Source organism: Lagopus muta, chromosome Z (assembly GCF_023343835.1).
Source record: "Lagopus muta isolate bLagMut1 chromosome Z, bLagMut1 primary, whole genome shotgun sequence".
Taxonomy (NCBI): Eukaryota; Metazoa; Chordata; class Aves; order Galliformes; family Phasianidae; genus Lagopus; species Lagopus muta.
Window position 1 is genome coordinate 20,789,371 of NC_064472.1, and position 22,304 is coordinate 20,811,674.

General features: G+C 39.9%; 1 long non-coding RNA gene across 1 annotated transcript; it reads right to left on the bottom strand.

The window, feature by feature from the left end:
* Positions 1 to 5,497: 5,497 nt before the first annotated feature.
* Positions 5,498 to 20,432, bottom strand: LOC125686569 (uncharacterized). Its single transcript, XR_007373833.1, has 3 exons — positions 20,376 to 20,432; positions 7,587 to 7,787; positions 5,498 to 5,759 (listed from the first exon to the last, which is right to left on the bottom strand). It is a non-coding gene; the product is annotated as an uncharacterized LOC125686569 (long non-coding RNA).
* Positions 20,433 to 22,304: the final 1,872 nt, after the last annotated feature.

Below are 22,304 nucleotides of genomic sequence, written 5' to 3' on the forward strand. Positions count from 1 at the left end.
AACAAAAAGGCACTTTGTCTTTGACCTCCTGATTGATATCCAAGAAGGTATTTCACATCTGTAAGTGCTGCACTAGTAAAGTAATCATATCATCAAGTGCTGAACTTGTTAGCAAAAGAAAACCCTTGGGTACAAAATCCCCCATACAGATAAGTATGTATTTTCAAAGAGAAAATAATGAATCAATCTCTTTCATTACACATTAATGGCTTCTTTATTCTCTGAAGAAAAATAATCAACTGCTCTAAAGAGAATATGAAATGAGACTTCTGTATCAGTTAGTTGCAGATCAATTTTCAGGGCTTAAAATTTGTCTGGTGATTGTCATGTTAACAAATCTGCCTTTTAAAAAATAATATTTCACTAAGGATTTGCCACTTTCAATTATAGAAGGAAATATAATAGTAGAATAAATGTATGGCCAGCTTTAAAGCAGTACTAATTATTCAGGCATTGAAAACTGCAGATTTGGAGCTCTCCCCCACTGAGGCCAACACAGCAGCTTGTACAGTCAAAGATATGCTAACGAATCAGCTTGGATTTAACAGTCTTTCAAAAGCACTGTGTTAACTACACACTTGCGCTGCTTTAAGTGAGCCTATTGACAGCAATTTCACTGATTTTCTAATACGGGGTAGAGTTGTTTGCACACCTGAAAGTAGATGCTGTAAATTACATTTTCCTTCTAATTTTTGTGCAGGGCTGCCTAGCAAAAAATAATGTTTTGCTTCTGCCCAAAATGATAGCTCCAGAACTGGCAAGAACAGGGACCTCAGAAGACCATTAGCACTGTAAGCCTTGTTTTTAATGTAGGTATTGTTTTCTTCAAATGAAGATGAAGGGGAAGAAAAGGCCAGTAGATTTTAATAGGTAACTTGATGTGCGAACCAAAATCAGTACCTACGGTTTGCCCAAATTAACAAAAGAATTTTAAAAAAACCTGATATATACTCCCGGTAAAACTATCTCTAGCTGCTTGTTGCAGTAGAGTTTACTGCACATGGACTTAATATTCAATTAGTTGGGGATTTTTTGCTTCAAATCTGCCAAAGCTTTGCTACTGAACTGATACCACCTAAATATCAGTTGAAATGCTCTTTATAACCAGATACATCAGCCAACCAGAGTCAATAATTCTAGCATATTTATGAATTTTAAAATATTCTGTTTTTATTAAAAACAATGCAATTAGTCTAGCTTTTCCTTTTGGCAAGTAGCAAGTGCATGTAGCCCTGGTGATTTTAGCTGCTAAAACTGAATACTTCTGCCACATTCACCAGCATTTCCACCAGCATTTCTCTCTCCCTGAAAACCTGGAGATTACCTCTCATCCTCTGCTCTGATTTATAGGAATTGAACATTTGCTTTTCAAGAATGCTTTGTTGAAATCTGTTGTCAAACATTTCAGTTGTAAACTTGAAATTCTCATGCATAACAAACATGAAAGGAAAGTTTTCCTTAAAAACTGAATGCATATTCATGGAAAAATATTTAAAAGTATTTGCCTTGATCTATAAGTGGCATTTGGGAAGGAAATAAACAATACATTTAATAATTATTTAAAAAACAGCAGTTTATACTATAGTATCAGGTTTCTAAAGCTCCACCAATAGTAATTATTCAAGAAAAGATTGAATAACGTTGTACAGTAGAAGTGGAGTAAGAAGAAAAACTGGCAGCTTAAATAGACTTTTTTTCTTTTTCTTTTCAGTAGTTCACACTTCTGTTACTATTTGTTTCTCTTTCCTATGGGACTTCTGAACTTTCTAGGCAAGCACTACACGGTGATTATGTTCAAGTTTTAAAAGCTTTAGGAAGCCAAAGCAGTACTTTATAGAAGCAGCTGATCAGAATATCCTACTTTTATGTGGACAGTAGGTGTCAAAGACTGTCAACACAATAAAGCTCAAAATCTACTTAAAAGGACTGACTACAAGGCACTTTGAAGCACTGATGAACGTTTAATCTTCACCAGTAGTCACCTGCGAAGCGGAAACAGACACCTCCATTCTAGCCATCAAAATATTAGTTAAATGCCTCAGGGATTTCAGAGTTCTGTGGAACGATGAGCAATGTGTTAAGAGAGTAAAATTTCAAGAGGTGTAACAGCTCCAGTGCATTTCATGAAACTGAAGGTATCTATCTCTGACTTTTTGCCTGTCAGAGTACATGAAGGTTGTAAAAGAAACATCACCTACGGCGTGAGTCAGCTCTGTAATTTTCACCCATGAGTGAGTAGAGCTTGAAGGCACAGTGGGAGCTCCACCTTCAGAGACTGCTAGCCACATTGAGTTTTCAAACTCCTGCTGCTGAAATAATTCAGGAGCTTCACTAGTAGCATTTCTGGAGCTGGGAGAACACTGGCTTTCCCAAGTTTAACCAAAACAGTTTCAATTGCACAAAGTAAATTAGAAAGTGCACTGTTAGAAGCATTAAAAAATAATAACCAGGCAGGTCCCCAGCTACTTATTATTCCTCTTATTTTCTGTTGCCCTGGACATAAGTTTGAGGATCAGTAATGCTAGAGAATAGACAGTGTATGTGTTGCACTGTCCTGAGTTTGCACTGTCACCAGTCTCAACAGCTTACAGCTACACATACTTCCTAGGGCTACATCAGCCCTTGAAAACCATGCACTGTGTTCCTGCAAACTTTCATCACAGTGGAATCAAAGGCTTGCGTTGGAAGTTGTTGTAATCTGCACTTCCCCAGCTCAAGCATAGCTTCCAACACTGCCAAACCTACAGAGGGGACATGTCAGTTTTGTCCTACCTTCAAACACTCCTCAGGCCATGCCAGCCTCTTTGCACTGTTTTGAGCAGTTTGAGGATCAGTCCTGAGACTATAGTAGCCATCGCAGTGATGGATAACTTTGTTCTGTCTTTTCTCTGACTCTTACCTCTGCCATCTGAAGAGACTTATGCCCCAGGAAAGTCAATAAAGAGCTGTGATTCTGGGGATATTTTTTTCCACTGATTCCTTTGAGAATGAAATGAAGCTCTGCAATGGGAGGGCTACTTTGCTTTTTGCATACTATTTGTTTGCTGAAGGGTTTACGCATCCACTTTATCTCTAATTACTTCTCTGTCATGCCAGTTAGTCACTATGTATGATGTCAGTAGCTGAAGGATCTTTCTGAGGCATGGCAAAGCTTATCTGATTTAGTTATCTTTCACATCAGATGTCTGGTATTGGGCTACTATATCAATTACAATCTATGACAATGTCTTGTAGATTTCTGAAACACTAAGATGCATATTTTACAGTGCCAATATGCAGTCCCACATCTGCTTTCAATGTCACATCGGCATTGATGAGGTCTTTGCTTTGAACACTTGCCCTTAGCTTTTATAAACTCTGCAGGCTTTTCTGGTATGTCCAGCATGACCTGAGCTAACATCAGCATAGCTGTGACAGTTTCCTTTAGTTCCAATTTAGTTACTGTTTATTGAATTCATTTATTTGTGAAGGATTATCCTTTATAAGATATTAGACTTCATAAGATCTGTGTTAATATCTTAATGATATCCAATACTAGTATTGCTACATTTCTTCCCCTGATTACTAGGAGTAATGTGCTGATATCTGCACATGATTATATGGATAGCTTCACTCGTGTCTGCATTATTTCACATCAACATTGAATCTCTAGCAATTATGCCCTGATTTTGTGATTGTTAGATCACTAACTGTTGTGTCCTTAGCAACTGGCTTAGTTTTCCAAAACCACATAAGCAAGCAGCTCTGTTATTTTTTTTTCCTTTCTTTTAGTCATGCTATATTGCCTTCATAAAAATTACCCTCATGTTAGTGAGTCAAATGTCCCATCACAGAACAGTTCAACCAGCAGTTTATTGATGATGTTGTACAACTTAATCTTAAAATATCTATTTCTGGAGCTCTGGAGAGACACTTAGTCTCTTAGCCATGTGCCTCATAGGAGAAATAAACAGGAATGAAATAGTTATGCGACTAGAAACAAGCAGAAAAATTGTTCTGAAATGCCATGTTGATAAAACTGAAAATTAAGGCCAACCAAAAAAAAAAAATTAATAAGGATTAACGATATTGAAAGGCAGATGACCACATATAAAAATAAATAGTATTTCATTTGTCAGTAAAAAATGAAAATTGTGTCAGGTATTGGTCACTAGGTCTTTGGGAAGCTGACAAAATATGATTTAAAAAATAGATGGATTAGGAAGTTCTCGGCTACTGTCATACTTTCTGACTTATGCTTCTTTTCTAACTAATCCATTAATCCATTCTGCTTTTCTTAATATTATTTCTGAAGTGGTCTGTGATACACCTGGAGCTCTTTTCCATGTAAATTCAACACAAACTCTTGCTTCTTTAGGTAAGAAGTTCCAAGTTTCCTCGGCTTTCTTCTGAAATTCAAAAAAAATCTACCCACTGAGCACTGTCTACTTGCCTTTCCATTTACTTAAAAATGAAATAAACTCTGACATTGTTCACAGCACTTTTTTTCCTAAATCTTTACTAGGGAAGTAAAAACCTGGTAACATTAACTCTCTAATAATGTTTAGAAGTAATGTACCTATGTCAAAAATCTAATTCTGCAGGGTAGAAGAAGAAAAAGTCCTTTCAGCTCCCAGGTCTTCCAGTATCGGATCTCCAGTTACCCATCAGCCTTTCCAAAGCATTTAAATTTGTCTTTGTTGTCCCCATTTTCTAGAGATAGTGTATGATTGATGTATAATGTTATCCTTTACTTGCACATGTTTTTCTCTGAGCTCTGCAGGTCTCTCTACCTCTGTATTCTGGTCACAACCACAATTCCCATTTACCAGAAGCTCCATTTGGTCCTGTTTCATTCACAGACCCATATGACTGTCCTGAAATAGGTAGATAAACATCATGATTTATCAGTCTTGGTAGATATATAAATCCTTTCAGCCCCATGCTGAACTGCTAATGATGGACTCAGGAAACAAGGTACACATGGATCAGGTCTTGCCAAACCTTCCAGCAAAAGACATATAGTAACCTCCTGGCCTAAAGGTTACATCCTGATCACTCTTGTCAACAGCTTCCAGTGATGTAGAACAGTTATACTCTCCATCACTTGATCCAAGACCAGGGATCAATTGGCCCTTAGTCCAATGGTGTGAACAGGTCAGCATGGATTTAAAGTAGCACACTTATTCATCTGTATACTAAATAATGTTTTACTATCAGTTTTGCATTTTCCCAGGAAAAGTGAGAATGCAGTATGTGTAAATTGTTTGTCATTCTCAGGTTCTTTACTGAGCAATCTTCTCTATTTTGATGAGAGGTTTATAAGCAGTAGGTTATACACGCAAAAAATAAATAAGTACACAAGAGATGCAGTGGCAGTCACTCACCAGCAGACCGACTACCAGTCTCCAAGCAACAACTGCTCTGGAAAGATCCACTGCAGGTTTATTGTTGAGTAAGCTGCTCAAGAGCATGGTCAGCTCAGGTCAGCTGTACTCACTGCATGCCCTTCCATTCTTTTAACCATCCCAGCCTACTACCCTGGGGCATAATGAGAAACAGAGAATGCTTTGGGGTTGTGCAGATGCTGTTCACCAAACAGCAACGTATTACCTATGCTGAAATAGAGCATCATACAGACTGCCAGAAAAGAAATTAACTCTAACATTGGTTCCAAACCATAATTTCTAATGTTCCAATTGTATTCTTTTAGCATCTTTTCCTAAGTCTCATGCTCTTATCTCCTTGTGGTCTTTTAGCTGCCATACGTCTTGGTGTTTCTGTTGAAAAAGAAAAAAAAACTAGGCACAAAGAAACTGAGTCTCTCCTTTAAACACTTCTCTTGTTCCCAAAATTAAAATTCATTTTCTCAGTTATTTAACAAAATTTCTGAATCCAAGTAAGTTACATAAACCCTTAATGTGAAACTAAAAATGTATTTTCTTCAACTAGTACCTCTCTCGCTTTTCATGATTATAAGGTTAATTTGTTAGAACCTTATAAAAAATTTTTCACTTCTTTTGGTTCATGGTGTTCAAGAAAAAAAAAATTGTTCAGTTGAAACAGTAAGCAAAGGAAAAAAGCAATAGGTATTTTTCCATTCTTATTAGTGTAAACTAAATGGCTTGGAAAAAATATTTTTTTTTTTTGTAACTTTGGGGAAGAAGGAAATCAACACTTGCACATTTCTTCACACATGCTTAAATAATGTGTTAAGCAGAACTTTATCAAAAAAACAATATCAACATAAGTGGCAAACCAATGAAAAATTGATACCAGATACACACGTATTGGAAGATTCACATGTATAAGTTTCTTCAGGGTTAAAATAGTATGCTGGAGGTCATTCCCTGTCTAAGCCACCATTACTTTTTATTCCACAACAGTAACTGCTGTTGTCAGAGGGTAGAGAACATGCTGCTTTGTCAGAAAAATGTGCATCTGCCAGGAGTCTCCTTGCAGCAGCTTCACTCACAAAGGTGCATATCAGTGCACATTGAAGCTACTGACGCTGCACCTTCTTTGTAGCTGCCATAAGCACAGCAGGTACCACTGGAGTTCTGGCTCCACAAGCCGTGCATGTGCTCATTCATCCCTTCCTCTTCTCAGCCTGAGTGAGCTGTGATGGTCACGTCCAGGCATCCATGGATACAGCTGGCTTCCTAATGTTTTCTAAGCCCATTTAAAGTCTGGGTATTCTACTGTAATTTCATTTATACCTTTGGACACTGGCATCCTCTTGGCGTTGGCAGAGATCAAGTACTATTTTGCCAGGTCCATCAAACGGGCTTTGACACTGGCTATGAAATGTACATAAGTTACCTTGGGATTTCAGACTAACTACTCTGTGTTAGCTTCTAATCTGCAGTAACTAGGATGTACACTTCATTCAAGAGGGATCAAGCTACCTCAGACTGTATTTACAAAGGCATAATATCTGCTCCACAGGGGAGTCTGACTCTCACCCTGCCGTTGTAAGGCATGGCTTCTTCAACAGAAGAAGAAAAATAAGGTAATCTAAGACAGTTTTCAATGTTACAAAAGCTCTGAACTGCCTACATTCAGAAACAAGGTGACAAACCATTCTGACCAAAGCACTTCAAATCTCTAAAGTTGCAGAAATGTTATTTTTATAATAAAGCTAATGCTATCAGCTACACATGTGGAAAGTGGTGCTCCGAAGTTCCCTCCTTCTGCAAGCATCTCATATTTTAATGCTCCATACCTGATAGTACCAGAACTAGAGGATATACTAATCCTTAGAAAATGCTTAGAAAATCCAGAATGGAGCATCACAACTACTTTCATGTTGCTGAAAATCATTTTAACCCTTTTCCTCTCAATGAAAGCCATTTTCCCATTTTCCCTTTTTCCATACTTCTTTTACAATGAAGTTCTTTATAATTGACAAGTGGGGATATAATATACTGTTTGCTTTTTCCTACAGTGCTGACTGTGTGCAATAAAATAGAACAATCACCCCACCTGTTAGCTAGAATTACTATCAAACTGAACAAAACTTAGAAGCAGTGCATAGGAAAAGAATTCATACTTTTATAGGCCGGAATATCTCAGTGTGAGAGCAGGAATCAGACACATAGTTTTACCTGGACTGCATTGTCTTTTGGTGTTATAAGCTCCACAGGAACTGTCATGGCTGTTGATGTTGTTAATTTAGTCAAACTTGAGTCTGACAAAGGATATTGTAACAGTCTTCTTCCCTTTTCTGCTATGCAGCTCATGAGCAGAACACTTTCAATGGTGGGACGTCCCTTTGAAAATGAAGTTCAGGGTTCCAAGAATGACATCTGATAGACACAAGAGGAGAAATAAACTCAAAATGCTTCAAACCAGCATTCAGATTCCTTTCCCACTGAAAGTGAAAGGAAATGGGACAGCAAAAAAGAGAAACTTGCAGAATCAGGTGGTAAAAAAAGCAAATTAATATAGTTAATCAACTAGTTTGTCAAAAAGAAGATAAAGAAAAATACAGAATGCTGACTGTTCTAGATTTCAGACTCTATTTATGCCACTGAATACTTTCATCTCTTAAGATGCTGTTAAGATGAGCAGTAGATACATCTCATACTAGCAACTGTGGTGTCAAGTTATGTCCTAGAATATGCTCTGCAGATTCACATAAACTGTTTGCCCTAAAATAAAGAAGCCCGGTTCCAGGCTTTCCAAATTTCAAGGCCTGACTTTGAGACCAAGATCTAGAATATGTTGTGCATCTAATTTGTGGATTCCAGTGCCCAGCTTTTCCAAGTTAACAGGCCTCAAGTAATGTCTCAGTAATATAGTGAATTATATCCATGCCTAGCCAGAAAGACAAGATGACACAAACAATTGTAATTAGGGTCTGGAAACATCAGTATCTGTTTTTTTGTTTTGTTTCCTTATTTGTTTTTTAAACAAGAACAAGTGTGTCATCTCAAGCTAGTTTCTGATTATTAGATACCTATCTGCTGTCAGCACTAATTGGCACATTGGGTGCTAATCATGAAGAGAATTCTACGAATTAGAGAGCTATAGATCCTGAAACATGCTGCCACATCTGCACTAAAATATAGGCTAAAAAACTACTGCAGGAATAACTACATTTACTTTATCCATTAAATACTTTTGCTGAAGGTGATTTCATCTACCTGACTTCACAGTGCAGAACTTTCACATACATTAAATTCCACTGGTTGAAGAAAAATAATGAAGGAAAAAATATCTTCTACTCTGTCTACATTTAGGAGCTCCAGAAGTCATAGCATTTTCATGCAGCAAAAGTAATCAAATTTTCTCAGAAGTTCACCAAAATGCTATCTGTATCTTCTTAAGCTGTCTTGTAAGCCCCATGTGCATCATTAGTGATTTTACCCAGTATGTATTCATACCATAACAAAAATTCCCTTTTGCTCTCATTTGACAATTTTTAGTATATTGCTTAGGAAATATTTTTAAGAGGCATGAACAAAGATAAAGATATCCAAACTTGTTTAAGTGGGCTTTACTTCAGCTTTTCCAGTACAGTAAATAGATTGAGAAGCTGCTTAAAAACAACCTCTAACTAGTTCAGATGCTCTGTGGCATGCATTTTAAATATAGTATTTTGAAGCAAAGTTTTATGTACTCATTTTTAATATAAGAAGTTTTCCATCTTATACTGAGGTTATGAGTCTCAACAGTTTCCTGAGCTTATTACAGTGCTAATTACATTACAGTGCTAAGAAAGTTGACTTATCTTTAACTAGTATATTGACGTATCACATGTCACTGGACTAAATTCAAACACGCATTTCCACTTTGATGTCTACTGGACACATTCTTGAACTGCATTCAAGATATTTACTTTCTTGCATCTTGTTATTGCCAATCTCTCTTTTGCTCGTTTTTTTTTTTTTTTTCCTGCTACTAAAATATAAAAAACTTAAGTATTAACTCCTCAGATTGGAGTCTCAGATGTACTTGTTAGAACAATAATCCATAAAATTTCTTAGCTTGGCATGGCAGTGCTGTTAGAAGGATTATCCTATGTAAGTAGTGCAAGTCATATCTGAAGCTGGAAAAGAATTGTTCAACATTTGTGTTTAAAAAAATTATTTCTCTGTTTAGAATATAACGTCAGGATTTGACTTGAGATGCCAGTGAAACAAAAGACCTTAAATTAACATTGTCTGGCCAAATATAAACATCTACAGTTGAGCTACTTGTATGATGATAATCACCTCATTTAGCTTCCTACAGGTATTACAGTAAAACGGTATAAATGATATCTAGAAATGCCATTTTCTTCCTATTGCTTATGGGGATGAATACTTTATGTAGAAATCTGTAGTATAGAGATTCAGATGAGCTACAAATCTGTGTACAGAGGATGGAGCATCTTTGGTTTAGGTAGAATAATTAGGATTAGAACAGGAAGGAAAATGTCAATAATGCAGTAAGGGCAATGGTAGGCCATGCTGCTGGCAGACACATTTGTAAACTTCAAATAGCCTGAGAAGACACAGATTCTGCCTGCTGAAGTATTCTCTGGCTAAACGCAATGCAAGCTAAAAGATAAAGTTGGTATAAGGGTATTTATTGGTATGAATTCATCTAATCTGAGGAGTGTTTCTGATCTTCAAAGAAATAAGTTGCACTAGAATATTTTTAATGGGAACATTCTAGGTGAGAAAAACCTTCACAGTTTCATGGTATGACTATAATAAATTGTGCAAAGGATCATACAGTGTCATACCTGTTATAGCAAGGGCTGAACTACACAGCCCATCAAATCTCATCTATGTGTTACAACCTTCTGTGCCCCTAACATTTTACCACTCAAGTCCACAGTATTTTAAAATCCAAGAGAATTACTTTATTTGAAGTTATTTTTCGAGTTCTGACTAGACATAAATGTAAAGAAATGTATTATCATTGCTGAAAATTACACTGCTGAGAGTGGGATCCAGATTGGGAATAAGGTCAGAACTCCCTGAGACTTGGGATCCAAACCCGAATTCATGGCTCAGATCTTCTCAGACCTTCTTTAAGTCATACAAGAAATTTGAAATCCACAAAACTTTGGATTACTGTTTTTAAAGCTCTCCATACATTCAAAATTAAAACACCCTACAGAGTTTTAATTTCCCGTGCCACAGGGTTGCAAGTACACGTTTTGAAAGCACGTGGTGCTAGAAGTGAAATATCAAAATCCTGGATAGAACGAAGTCTTGTCTTTATCTGGAAATCAGTATGTCTTAATCTACTGGTAAGTGAGAGCCATCTGGGTAAAATCCAGTTTACAGACAGTTACTAGTGCTAGTATGTCTTAATTTACAGGTACACAGGGATCACGACCAGGCCTGGAGTCATCCAAATCAATGCTCAGAAATTTATTTTTCCTCATATTCCCATTGTTGTTGCTGCAGGCAGTTACTGTAGCCCTCTAAATAACTGGATGTTAAGTACATAGACAGTCTGTTCTACCCTAACTTGAGTTGCTCAGACCCCTAATTCGTCTAATTTACATTATTTGCATGACACAAAAAAGTCATAATCTCTGCAATCCCTTTTGATCACTCAAGTGTGCCTAAGAATTGCCAAGGATTAGATTCCTTCTCAGCCTCACTGATTATGTGTTAATGCTCACACAGAAACTTTATTCCCATGACACTGCAGCAGGAATAAGCTTTTTCAAAATGAATTTATATAAGCTCCCCCTCCAGACTTTTACTCATAAAATAGCCCCTGATTCAAGAATTTCTTTGAATCTGACTCTTCAAAAAGATGCAGCACTTGGATCATAAATTCTGTCCTTACAAAGTCTGTGATATTTGTTCTTTTGAAGTACACTTTAACGTGGAACTTACCTACAGTTTGATAGAAGACATCTATATTAAAACCTTCAAAGATACCTTATCCCTTTCTTGGAAGTAAGAGTAAATGGAAGATTGGAAGATTAGAAGAACAGAAAATAAGTTTATGAAAGTGTTAATATGGGCTGATGTCTGTGACAAAAAAAAAAAAAAAAAAAAAAGAGGTCAAGAGACCTGAAGCAATGAATATTTTCCATACTTAATGCCATCTGTGCTTTATACTGCCACGTAGTACTGGTTTTTAGTTCCTTTGAAGGCAGTGATGACCAGTCACCTCCTCATAACGCTTCCATAAAGACTCCTCTAAGTTACATTCAGCTGCTACCTGGACTGCTCTTGCAGGCAAAGTTCACACTATGGCTTGGAGCATTAGTACTTGGATTCAGATAAACCAGAGAACTATTTTAAAAGGTCATGTGCCTATTCTGTGACAAAGTAGCATAATCCAAACATAAATTAATAAACAATTCACTAAAATAGGTAGAGATGTACCACACCAGGGGTTAACCAGTAATTCACAGCAGCATGGAGTAAACAGCTGCCATGGCCTTTGCAAGTCTGTATGCAAAAGCAAAAAAAGTGGCAGGAAAAGAAACCTGACCTGATAGCAGAAAGTATTTCACACAGAGATTCAAAAGCCAGTTGTTCCATCTACGTCAGTACTCAGTTGATGAATAAACTATGCTATAGCTTTAAGAAAATTGAAAAAGTGGTGAATTTCTTTATTTTAATGAGCATAGTGAAGCTATATCAACAAAGTGTGATGCAGTTCATAGAATTTAGCAAACATATACTAGAAGATGATGGAGGCATCAAGATAAGTGTTTTTTCCTTCTAAGCATTTTGTGGTCCTCATAATCATAGAGAGGGGGTTTTTGGTTTTTTGGGTTTTTTATTTATTTATTTATTTTTCAGCTATTGCTACTGAGAAAGCCAGAGTTCTGGTTTTCATAAAGTTGCTTTATGCAAACGTAAAGTTTTCCTATGTAGTCATTTTTCATCTCATGCTGGAACTGGAAAGCAATACCTTGAAATTTCCAGTGGAAACCCTAGGAGCACACTGACCCAAGCAGCAAGTGCATACCCACCAGCAGTGTATTTGGATTTCCAGCAGTTCTGTTTAAAAGGCAGAGCATCTCTTACAGAAGAAAGAGCATTTCTAGGTGGCTGAAGGATTGCTATGCTGAAGAAAGTGTGGGGGTGTTTCTGAGGGAAGGTACAAAGAAAGGAAGAATCAAGACGTGGAGCTAGAAAATAGAGGAGGAAGGTTAAGAAAAGTATCTTTTCCCTTTGGCAATTGAACCACAGTGTTATGACATTGGTGACATTTGGAACTTGTCCACCAGCATGGTATAACAGCTTTCCTTCACACACCAAGTCCATATGGGTCAGGTGACTAAGAAAGGGGAACTTAGGTCCTTCAGAGCACTAAAAACACCTACCTAGAGACTGAACCTGAGTTTGAATGATCTTCAGAGCAAACACATGGAAGCAAAGGATGCTTTATTAGAAAAGGTCTGGACCATTAAAGTAACAGTGGAAGGATACTTGAATTAGTTACAAAGCTGCTTGGGCACACAGTGATTTCACTTCTTTATCCACAGCTTTTAACTTAATGAAGCTTCCCTGTACTTAGCTACCGTGGGGATGCCATATAGTTATCAGCTGATAGAAGATCAAAGCTGCAGTAAGCAGCTAATCCCTGTACAGCATCTCTACAGCTTTAGCTTTTACATTTTGCAGCTTTCAGATAGCAACCAGCCAACTGTAAATGGCTCCTGCCTCAGAGATTACGGCCAGCCATGCAGAACATCAGCAAATATGTTTTAAGGCATGATTACTCCCTTATATGATCCACTTATTCTCAGTGAGATAGAAATCAGGAAAGATGGTGTTTGCATGAGGCAGACTCGGAGAATCTGCCACAGCAGCTTGCCAGAGTGATGGCTTGCTCATGTCAAGTCTTTTCTCTGGCTGGAAGGCTGGCTTGGCAGCAGTGCTCAGACAAAACTTGCATGCAGCTGATTAACAACCTACCTTGCGGCAAATGGAACCTTCACTGCAAAACCTCACATCTACATATAATCGTAGAACCAGCAAGGTTGGAAAAGACCTCTAAGACCATCCAGCCCAACCATCCACCTCTCACCAGTATTTACCACTAAACCACGTCCCTCAGTACAACATCTAAATGTTTCTTGAATACCCCCAGAGATGATGACTCCACCACCTCCCTGGACAACCCATTCCAGAGCCTGACCACTCTATTAGAGAATTAGTATTACCTAACATTCAACTTCAATCTTCCCTGGCACAACTTGAAGCCATTCCCTCTAGTCCTATTGCTAGTTACACAGGAGAAGAGGCCACACCTCACCACAACCTCCCTTTATCTGTTGATAAAGGAACACAGATGGTGGCAACGAGTGCACCCTCAGCAAGTTCACAAATGACACCAAGCTGAGTGGCACTGTCGATACTCTGGAGGGAAGGGAAGCCATCCAGAGGCACCTGGGCAGGCTGGAGAAGTGGATCCTCAACAAGGCCAAGCACAAGGTGTTGCACTTGAATTGGGACAATCCCGGTTATTTATAGACTGGGTGAAGATCTCCTTGAGATGTGAGCCAGCAGTGTGCACTTGCAGCCTGGAAGGCCAACTATGTTCTGGGCTGCATTTAAAAAAAAGGGGTGGCCAGAAGGGAGAGGGGGGCGATTCTCCCCCTCTACACAGCTCCTGCGAGGAGCCATCTGCAGTACTGTGTCCAGGCCTGGGACCCCAAGTACAAGACAGACAAAGAGCTCTTGGACCGGACCTAGGGGAGGGCCACTAAGGTGATCAGAGGGCTGGAGTACCTCTCCCACGAGGAAGGGTTGGGGGAACTGGGCTTGCTTAGCTTGGAGAAGAGAAGGATCTGGAGGGACCTTGTTGTGATATTCCAATACTAGAAGGGAGCATATAAACTGAAGGGGGAGCAACTGCTTTCACGGGTGGATAGTAATAGGACAAGGGGGAATGGATTTAAACTAAGGGCAGGTTTAGTTTAAATATAAGGAGAATGTTTTTTCACCCAGAGCATGGTGACACACTGGAACATGTTGCCCAAGGAGGCTGTGGATGCCCCATCCATGAAGGCATTCAAGGCCAGGCTGGATGTGGCTCTGGGCAGTCTGGTCTGCTGGTTGGCAACCCTGCACATAGCAAGGAGATTGAAACTAGGTGATCATTGTGGTCCTTTTCAACCCAGGCCATTCTATGATTCTCCCTTTTGATAGTTGTAGAGAATAATAAGGTTTTCCCTAAACTTCTTCTTCACGAGATTAAACAATCAGAGTTCCCTCAGGCACTCCTCGTAAGATTTGTGCTCCAGACCCCTCACAGCATCACTGGCCTTCTCTGAATATGCTCCAGGCTGTCAATGTCTTTGTCATAGGAGGGGCCCAAAGCTGAACACTGTACTTGAGGTGTGGCCTCAGAAGAGCTGAGAACAGAGGGACAACCACCTCCCTTCTCCTGCTGGCAGCATTACATCTGATACAGGCCAGAATGTCATTAGCATTCTTGACATCCTAGGCGTACTGCTGGATCATGTTCTGCCAAGCATCAACCTACAGTCCCCAGTTAATACAGGTGAATTGCTTCCACCTGTGCTGCCAGAGCTAGTTATGCTCCCTCAACCAGGTGTACAGTCACTGATTCAGGCCATGGCTTAATGGTTCCCATACCGATATAAAGGCAGCACTGAGAACTTCAGCCTTTTCCTTATCCTCAGTGATCATGTTGCCTGCCACATCCAGTAAAGGATGGAGATTCTCCTTAACCCTCCTCTTTACTGTTACTATATCTGTAAAAATTTTGAAGTCCCCCATGAGAACCAGGGCTAGCAATCACACAATTTCTGCCAGCTGCTCATAGAATGCCTCATCCATCTCTAAAAACTGATTAAGCACTGGAATAGGCACTCCAGAGAGGTGGTTGAGTCACCATACCTGGAGGTGTTCAAAAACCATTTGGATGTGGTGCTCAGGGATATGATTTAGCGGAGGGTTGTCAGAGTTGGACTAGTACAGTAAGATCATGGTTGGACTCAATGATCTTTAAAGTCTTTTTCAACCTGAGCAATTCTATTATTCCGTGATTATGTAGTCTGTAACGGATCCTCACCAGGATGTCAGCCCTGCTGGCCCTCCCTCTGATCCTTACCCACAGATATTCAACCTCATCATTCCCAGCCCCAAGCTCCACAACAACAAAACACTCTAACATAGAGACTCATGCCACCACCCTGTTGCCTTTGCTTCGGCAACCTCTGATTAATGTCCCGTCATGAAGTGCTCAGACAGCCACGGCCAAATCACACGCTTTTATGACACCAATGTGGTGAGCGGCAAATGGCACTTATTGCAAGCAACACACTCTTCTTATAGTTGTCCCTTATATCACAGTGCTACCAATCACCCTTGCTATGGTTATCTGTGCCCAATAGACGTGTGACTTGTCTTGTCTTGCCATGTCTCATCATGGTATCTCATGAGTCAAGGAGCCCCCGCAGAGCCTGATGACTGTTACAGCCCCCTTTCACGTATTCACTAACCACACAAGGAGCCCACACAGATTACGCCTGGTGACCTTGACAGCCCCCGCTTTACGTATTTCGTTGACTACATCTCTAACTTGTATATTTTGTTAACTACACCACCCCTCCTTCTTTGCCTGTCCCTTCCGAGGAGCTTGTAGCTACCCATAACAGCACTCCAGTTGTGGGAGCAATCCCACCTTTTTCCATAATGGCAACCAAGTCATACATTGCCTACCAACCCTGGGTTCCAGCTTTGTTGTCCATACTGCATATATTGGCATAAATACACTTCAGGTGAGCTCCTTGCCTCACCCCAAATCTCATTATTGTTTCCTTAGACTCTCCTCTAGAAGGCCCCTTCATACCTAGTTTAAAGCCCTCTCCACAAGCCCTGCCAGCTTCTAGGCTAAGATCACTTCCTCCTTTGAGACAGGTGAAACCCATCAGCAGCCATCAGGCCAGGTGCTGAATAAACCGTCCTATGATCAAGAAAAACCAAAATTCTTGCATTTGCACAGTTTCTCAGCCATGTATTTATGAGATTAGTTTTCCTGCTCCTCTCAGTATCCCTCTCTGCCAATGAAGGGATAGAGGAAGATACAGCTTGCACACACGCTCCATCCACTAGTTAGCTCAGTCCCCTGGGTAATCCTCAGGCTTCTCTCAATGTTTTCATTGCTGCTGGTCTGAACTATCAATAAAGGATAACAATCAGGCAGGCAAATCAGACCAGGAAGTTTCTTGAAAATATTCCTCACCCAGGACCCACAGAGGCAGCACACTTCCCTGCAGGCAGGGTCACACCAACATGCAGGGCCTACAGTTTTTCTCAGGAGGGAGTTGCCTATGACAGTCACCCTTCTTTCCTTCTTAGTGGAGGCAGTCTTGAGGCATGGAGTGAACAACTTCCCCCTAGCTCACAGGTGGACCTCCCACTGAATCCCCGCTCATCTCTCTTGAGATCCAGAGCCTCAAACCTATAATGTAGGGGAACCTTGGGGAACTGAGGGAGGTCAAGATGGGGGTTGCCTGTAACGCTGAGCTGGGACCTGTTTCCACTCCTTCTCTTCTCTTAAATCACATCCCTCTGCTTGATGATGGCAGGGCAGCAGGTCTATCACACTTTGGGAGGGATATCACTCTGACACCTTTCTCACAAGTTCAGCAGAGAATTACTTCATCAAGTATCTCTATCTCCTTCTCTGATAGCTATTGATCTCTCCTCCTCCTCAAGCTCCACCACTGTACTGAGCAGATCACCCATTTACTCACACTTCACAAAAGGTGGAATCCCTAGCGCCTTTCACAGGCAGCAACAGGCTCAGACCACCAACATACTTAAAAGAAAGAAACTTAGTTTAGATGACTGATCTCCTTCACTCATCTATGTCTTTGGATCCCCAGGGCTCATCTACTCACTGAGCATGACTGGCAAAGTACAGTATATATATATACACACACACTATATATATATAGTATATATATTTATGTATATGTAGTATATATACATAAAACAGTCTGTACTTTTCAGAAGTGCTGGAAAATTTTCTGATCAAATAGGCTTGCTCAATTATCTTTACCTCAAAAATAGACAGAGGAAAGTATTCAGCTTTCTTTATTTAAATAAGGGAAAGGTCCTCAAGGGCAGTCCTGCAGGATCTCTTGAAGTATCAGGCATTGCAGCCCCCTTTTTATCTTCACCTCCTGACTGCACTGTCTCTTCTCCTTTCCTCACTGGTTGAAGTACTTGGAGGTTACAGACTTTTCAATCTGCCTAATACATGTTCTCAAAGATTGTGAACCTCTTCATATCATGCATCACATATATAATTAACTCCAACTTTATGCCACTCAGACTGTGAAGCCTGCACAGCAAGTCCAATGTTCATATGTTCAAGCTGTAGATCCACTCTTATAACTAAAACCTTATTTGGTGAGAGTGTACAGACAGCAAATGGTGAGGAATTTGCAAGCTTCCTCACAATTCTGTGAGCTGGGGCACCATGTTTGCAAGATTCTGCATAAGTAATTTTGTTTGCAAGGACATCTTGTTCGTAAGCCACTTTTATCTCAAGAAGTATACAGGAGGAAGAGAAGCTAACTGCATTCACCTGAACCTTATCTGTGACAGCACTGGGTAGTACTTTGGTCTTTCCTGACCAAAGCACCCCCAGGAATTTTACAGACAGGCCTGAACCTTGCACCTTTGGGGATTTATAGCCCATCCTCTCCATTGTAAATAGATGGTTAATTAATCTGCCACCTGTCCTACTGCCTCCATCAAGTCAGATGTCAACAGGAGATTATCAATATAGTGATATAAGATCAATTTTTTTCAATTTGCCAGTCATGCGCCACTAGATTATGACAATACATTGGTGAATGTAAGTATCCCTGTGGCAGGACCTGAAAGATCCACTGCCTGCCTCCTCATGTAAACGCAAACTGATCTTACAGTTCTTCAGCAATAGGGATACTGAAGAACGTATTTGCTAAATCTAGGACACAATGATAGGTTTTTATCTCCCTACTCAATGTGTCCATTAGGGAAGCAATATTGGGTACGGCCGCATGAATAGGCGGCGTGACCTTATTTAATTCTCTGTAATCTACTGTCATCCTCCATGTGCCATCCGACTTTCGCACCGGCCATATGGGGGAGTTATACGGGCTGTGTGCAGGACTTATAATGTCCACTTTCTAATTCCTGCACCATTCTCGATATTTTATCTTGCCCACCCAGGAGTCTATACTGCCTTACATTAGTAATCCAGTGCAGTTTCAGCAGGCAAATAGGCCCATGTTTCGCATGGCCTCTTAATGTTGCCTGCACTACCCAGATACTGATACATCTCTGTCGAAGTCTGAACTATCCCATGGTTGTCTGGAGAGCCAGACCCCATAGAATATCTATACCCAGGATGTATTCCTGGACTTGAGGCAATAGACAGCTTATACTCTCAGGGTAGGAGATGCCCAACCCCCAGTTTCAACCATGTTTGGGTGACAGGAATAGTCTGTCCCCCAAAACCACCAATCATCACCCTGTCTCCATCAAATTTGGTCAGATCTCTGTAGATAATTGATGTTTCTGCTCCAGCGTCTACAAATGCTGTAACTATCTGAATATTTTTTCAGAACCAATAAATCGTTAATTCTACATACGTTCTCCAGTCCCATCTGGAGGCCCTAGGGGGACTAACATCCCTCGTCACACCATGAACTGTGCTACGGCCAATTCTTTTGCTTCCAGTGGCTCAGGCATCACGGCCCATAACACCTGAGGCGTTTTTTTTGTTGTTGTTGTTTTGTTCTTTTTTTTTTTTTCCCCCCTATTAGGAACAATGAAATCTTCTAGGTTCCATGTCGTTGATATATTTTCTCTATAACCCTTACCCTTGTATTTTTAGAGTAGTTCTGACATTTGATTGTGCTTTAGTTGTCTCCAAAGCTGGAAAAGGACATGGTTGGGCTGGTGGTCAATCTTAGCAAACCTGACCCCAGCCCAAATTAAATCATTAAACATTTGTTTTCAGAAGACCATTATGGTCCCAATTGAGGAGCTCAATGAGCCAGCACCTTGGTTTTAGACACCAGCAGGACCTCAGCTTCCTCTAATGTCCGAATGTTGCTCCTGGGTCTGCAAGTGTTCTGTTTCTCCTAGATCGGCCACTAACTGGGCAGCGTGCTGGACTACCACTTCTGAGGCCACCAGGGGACTTCATATAGAGACTAAAGTACCATATAAATGAGAGGGAGCTTGCTGTAGAATTAAGTCTCTCATCCCTGCTGAGAATTTGACCATATCAAGGCCACCAGATGTGTCTTCATAAATTGCTTCCCTTATGCCTAGTTCACAGATATAATTTTGAAGGCCCTCCATGGAGAACCACAACCATGTATGTAGGGGTATACCAGATTTATTCAGCCATACGATATGGCAGACCGCCATTAACCATTCTATTATAGAATGGTTTTCATCAAGATATTGATTACCTGCATATAACCTCTGCCTGAGAGCACAATAGACAGTCATGGTGGCCAACTTGGCTATTTCTGGGCCATTCACCAAAACACTTCCTGCTCCAGAATCCCACAGACTTAATAACCAAGCTAGCACACTTTCTCTAGGCTTCTGCCAAAATCATTGTACTAAATCCATCAATTCTGTTGCCCATAATATGTAGGGGACCCCATTTTTCAACAATAACTTAAAGTTCATAATAGGGAGATCCCACAGATCCTGGGATCTGCCCTAGAATCACTTTACCTAGGGGGGCAGAATTCTCCCCCCGACCCATTTATAGAAATTCCATAGAAAGGACATAATATAAATTTTAGTATATTTGGTCTGGCTGGCTTATCAAGTGTACCATCAATGAATATAAAGACATTATGATTATGAAATAAACAATAGAATTAGGCAAAGCAGGTTATAATAACAAAAAGAGGACAGAATGCTTACCTGCATCCTGGACTCACTGCAAAACTCCAGAGGAGGGTTCTCCAGAAGAGATCCTTTCCTCCTGGTAGTCAGCTCTTAAATGGGTCTAGGAGAGGTGGAGCCAGGCTCTAACCCTTCAGGCAGCACAGGTGAATTGCCTTCACCTGTGCTCCCGTGGCTGACTCATTGCTCACCTCAGGTGATCAATCAGAGGTGCAGGCTGTGATTCAGCAGTTCCTATACAAAGGAACAATAAAAAATGTTCATCAGTTTTCAGTCTGTAACAAGATCTAAAAAGTTCAGAAAAATCTGTGTAGGTTACGGGATAAAGAATAAGAAATAATTGATTAAAAATAATCTAAAACATCCTTCATCTATCCACCTACCAATATATAATGCTAGCTCAACAGAAAGTAGGAGTAAAATTTAAAAAATACAGCAGAAAACACAGATCACAAAAAGGTAGTAACAAAACTAAGTGTACAGGAAAACACATAAAACATGACAGTTCTTCATTTAGATTTCTAAATAAATCTATTGTGTGAAATCATACTTCCTGCTTAATATTAGCTGGTCACATCTTTGCTTTATTCTGCAATAAATTCTAAATTACTGACAATTTTCAAGTAGTTTTAAAAGCAAAAGGAAAATATTTTCAATATATTTAACTTCACGTTAATTCTGTGAAAAACAGTACATACATGGAAAATGTGAAACAAGCCATGACACACATCTGGTTGTAGCTGATTGCCACCAAGCTGATCAGCTGGCTCATCAGCACACCTGTTCCCACACCAAATCCTGCAAGTGCTGCTTTCCCTGGGAAAGAGATCACAGATGTGCACAAGAAGAAAGTGCAAGGCAGGTGGGGCACAGATTGAAGATACTGGACTCTTGTTTTGTTCTTTTCATAAAGAAGATCAGATGCAAAATTCTCTTTTGGAGTGAGAAATCATCAGCATTTAATTTTTTTAAAGTTGTTGACAGTATGTGAACGCAACATTCCTTTCAGTAAGTCAGTCAGAAATGTTTTTAACAGAAAATAACAATTTTTTGTCTGATGATAATTATTAGCTGTCACTAATATCATTTCACTTCTCCTTATTGCTCTGCAACAAAGCAGCTGCTACTTCTCAGGCTCTCCATAACTGTGTTACTTACTTAACTAGAAGTTTTCCATGTTATATTTGGTCTTACTTGCAAATACAATTAAAATGAAGAGAAGTCATGGCTCTTTATGTACTGAAGAAGACTATGTATCCGGTTAGCATGCTTCCTTTTTTTTTCCAGCTCTCTCCTTTCCAGGCAGATATACAGCTCCTTCCCCTGCTCTTGTGCTGCTTAACTTCTTTGCCAGGCCACCTTCTCCCTTGCTTCCCCCCAAAAATTGTGCTTCTCTATTTAGCAAAAGGTTACATCTACAGTAGACGATAAAGTAAGCAGTAAGTCAAATATGTCCAAGATCATTCCCTAGTGCAGAGGACAGCTGGTACAACAGCCAGTGTTCAGGCTGCTAAACACACTTGCCAGTCAGGAAGGAGTTGCCACATTCCTTGACCCGTGGTCAGGAATTAGTTAGGACAGTGCTAGTCAGCCTATAATATAGACTTTCTGGTTTTAAAAATCTAATATTGTAGACAAGTGAATTCCAGGTATGCAGGAGTTTATTTGCATTGCCGAAATTCTAGTAGTTCCAGGGTGGGGAAAAGCAGATACAGGAAACTTGTACACTGTGAGGCTTATGGGTATTTTGGGAGACCCTGAAAGCAGATTTCTGATGGAATGCTGGCAGCCAAGAAGGTTGTGGTGAAGCATGGAAGCCCTGGTTTCTACAGCTACAAAATTCTTAACCATTCCACAAAAGAAATAGCAGGATGGTCTTGTTGTTGATATTCAAAAAATTCTACCACAGAAATAGGTATATTAATGTTTGTTGTTCATGGGATTATA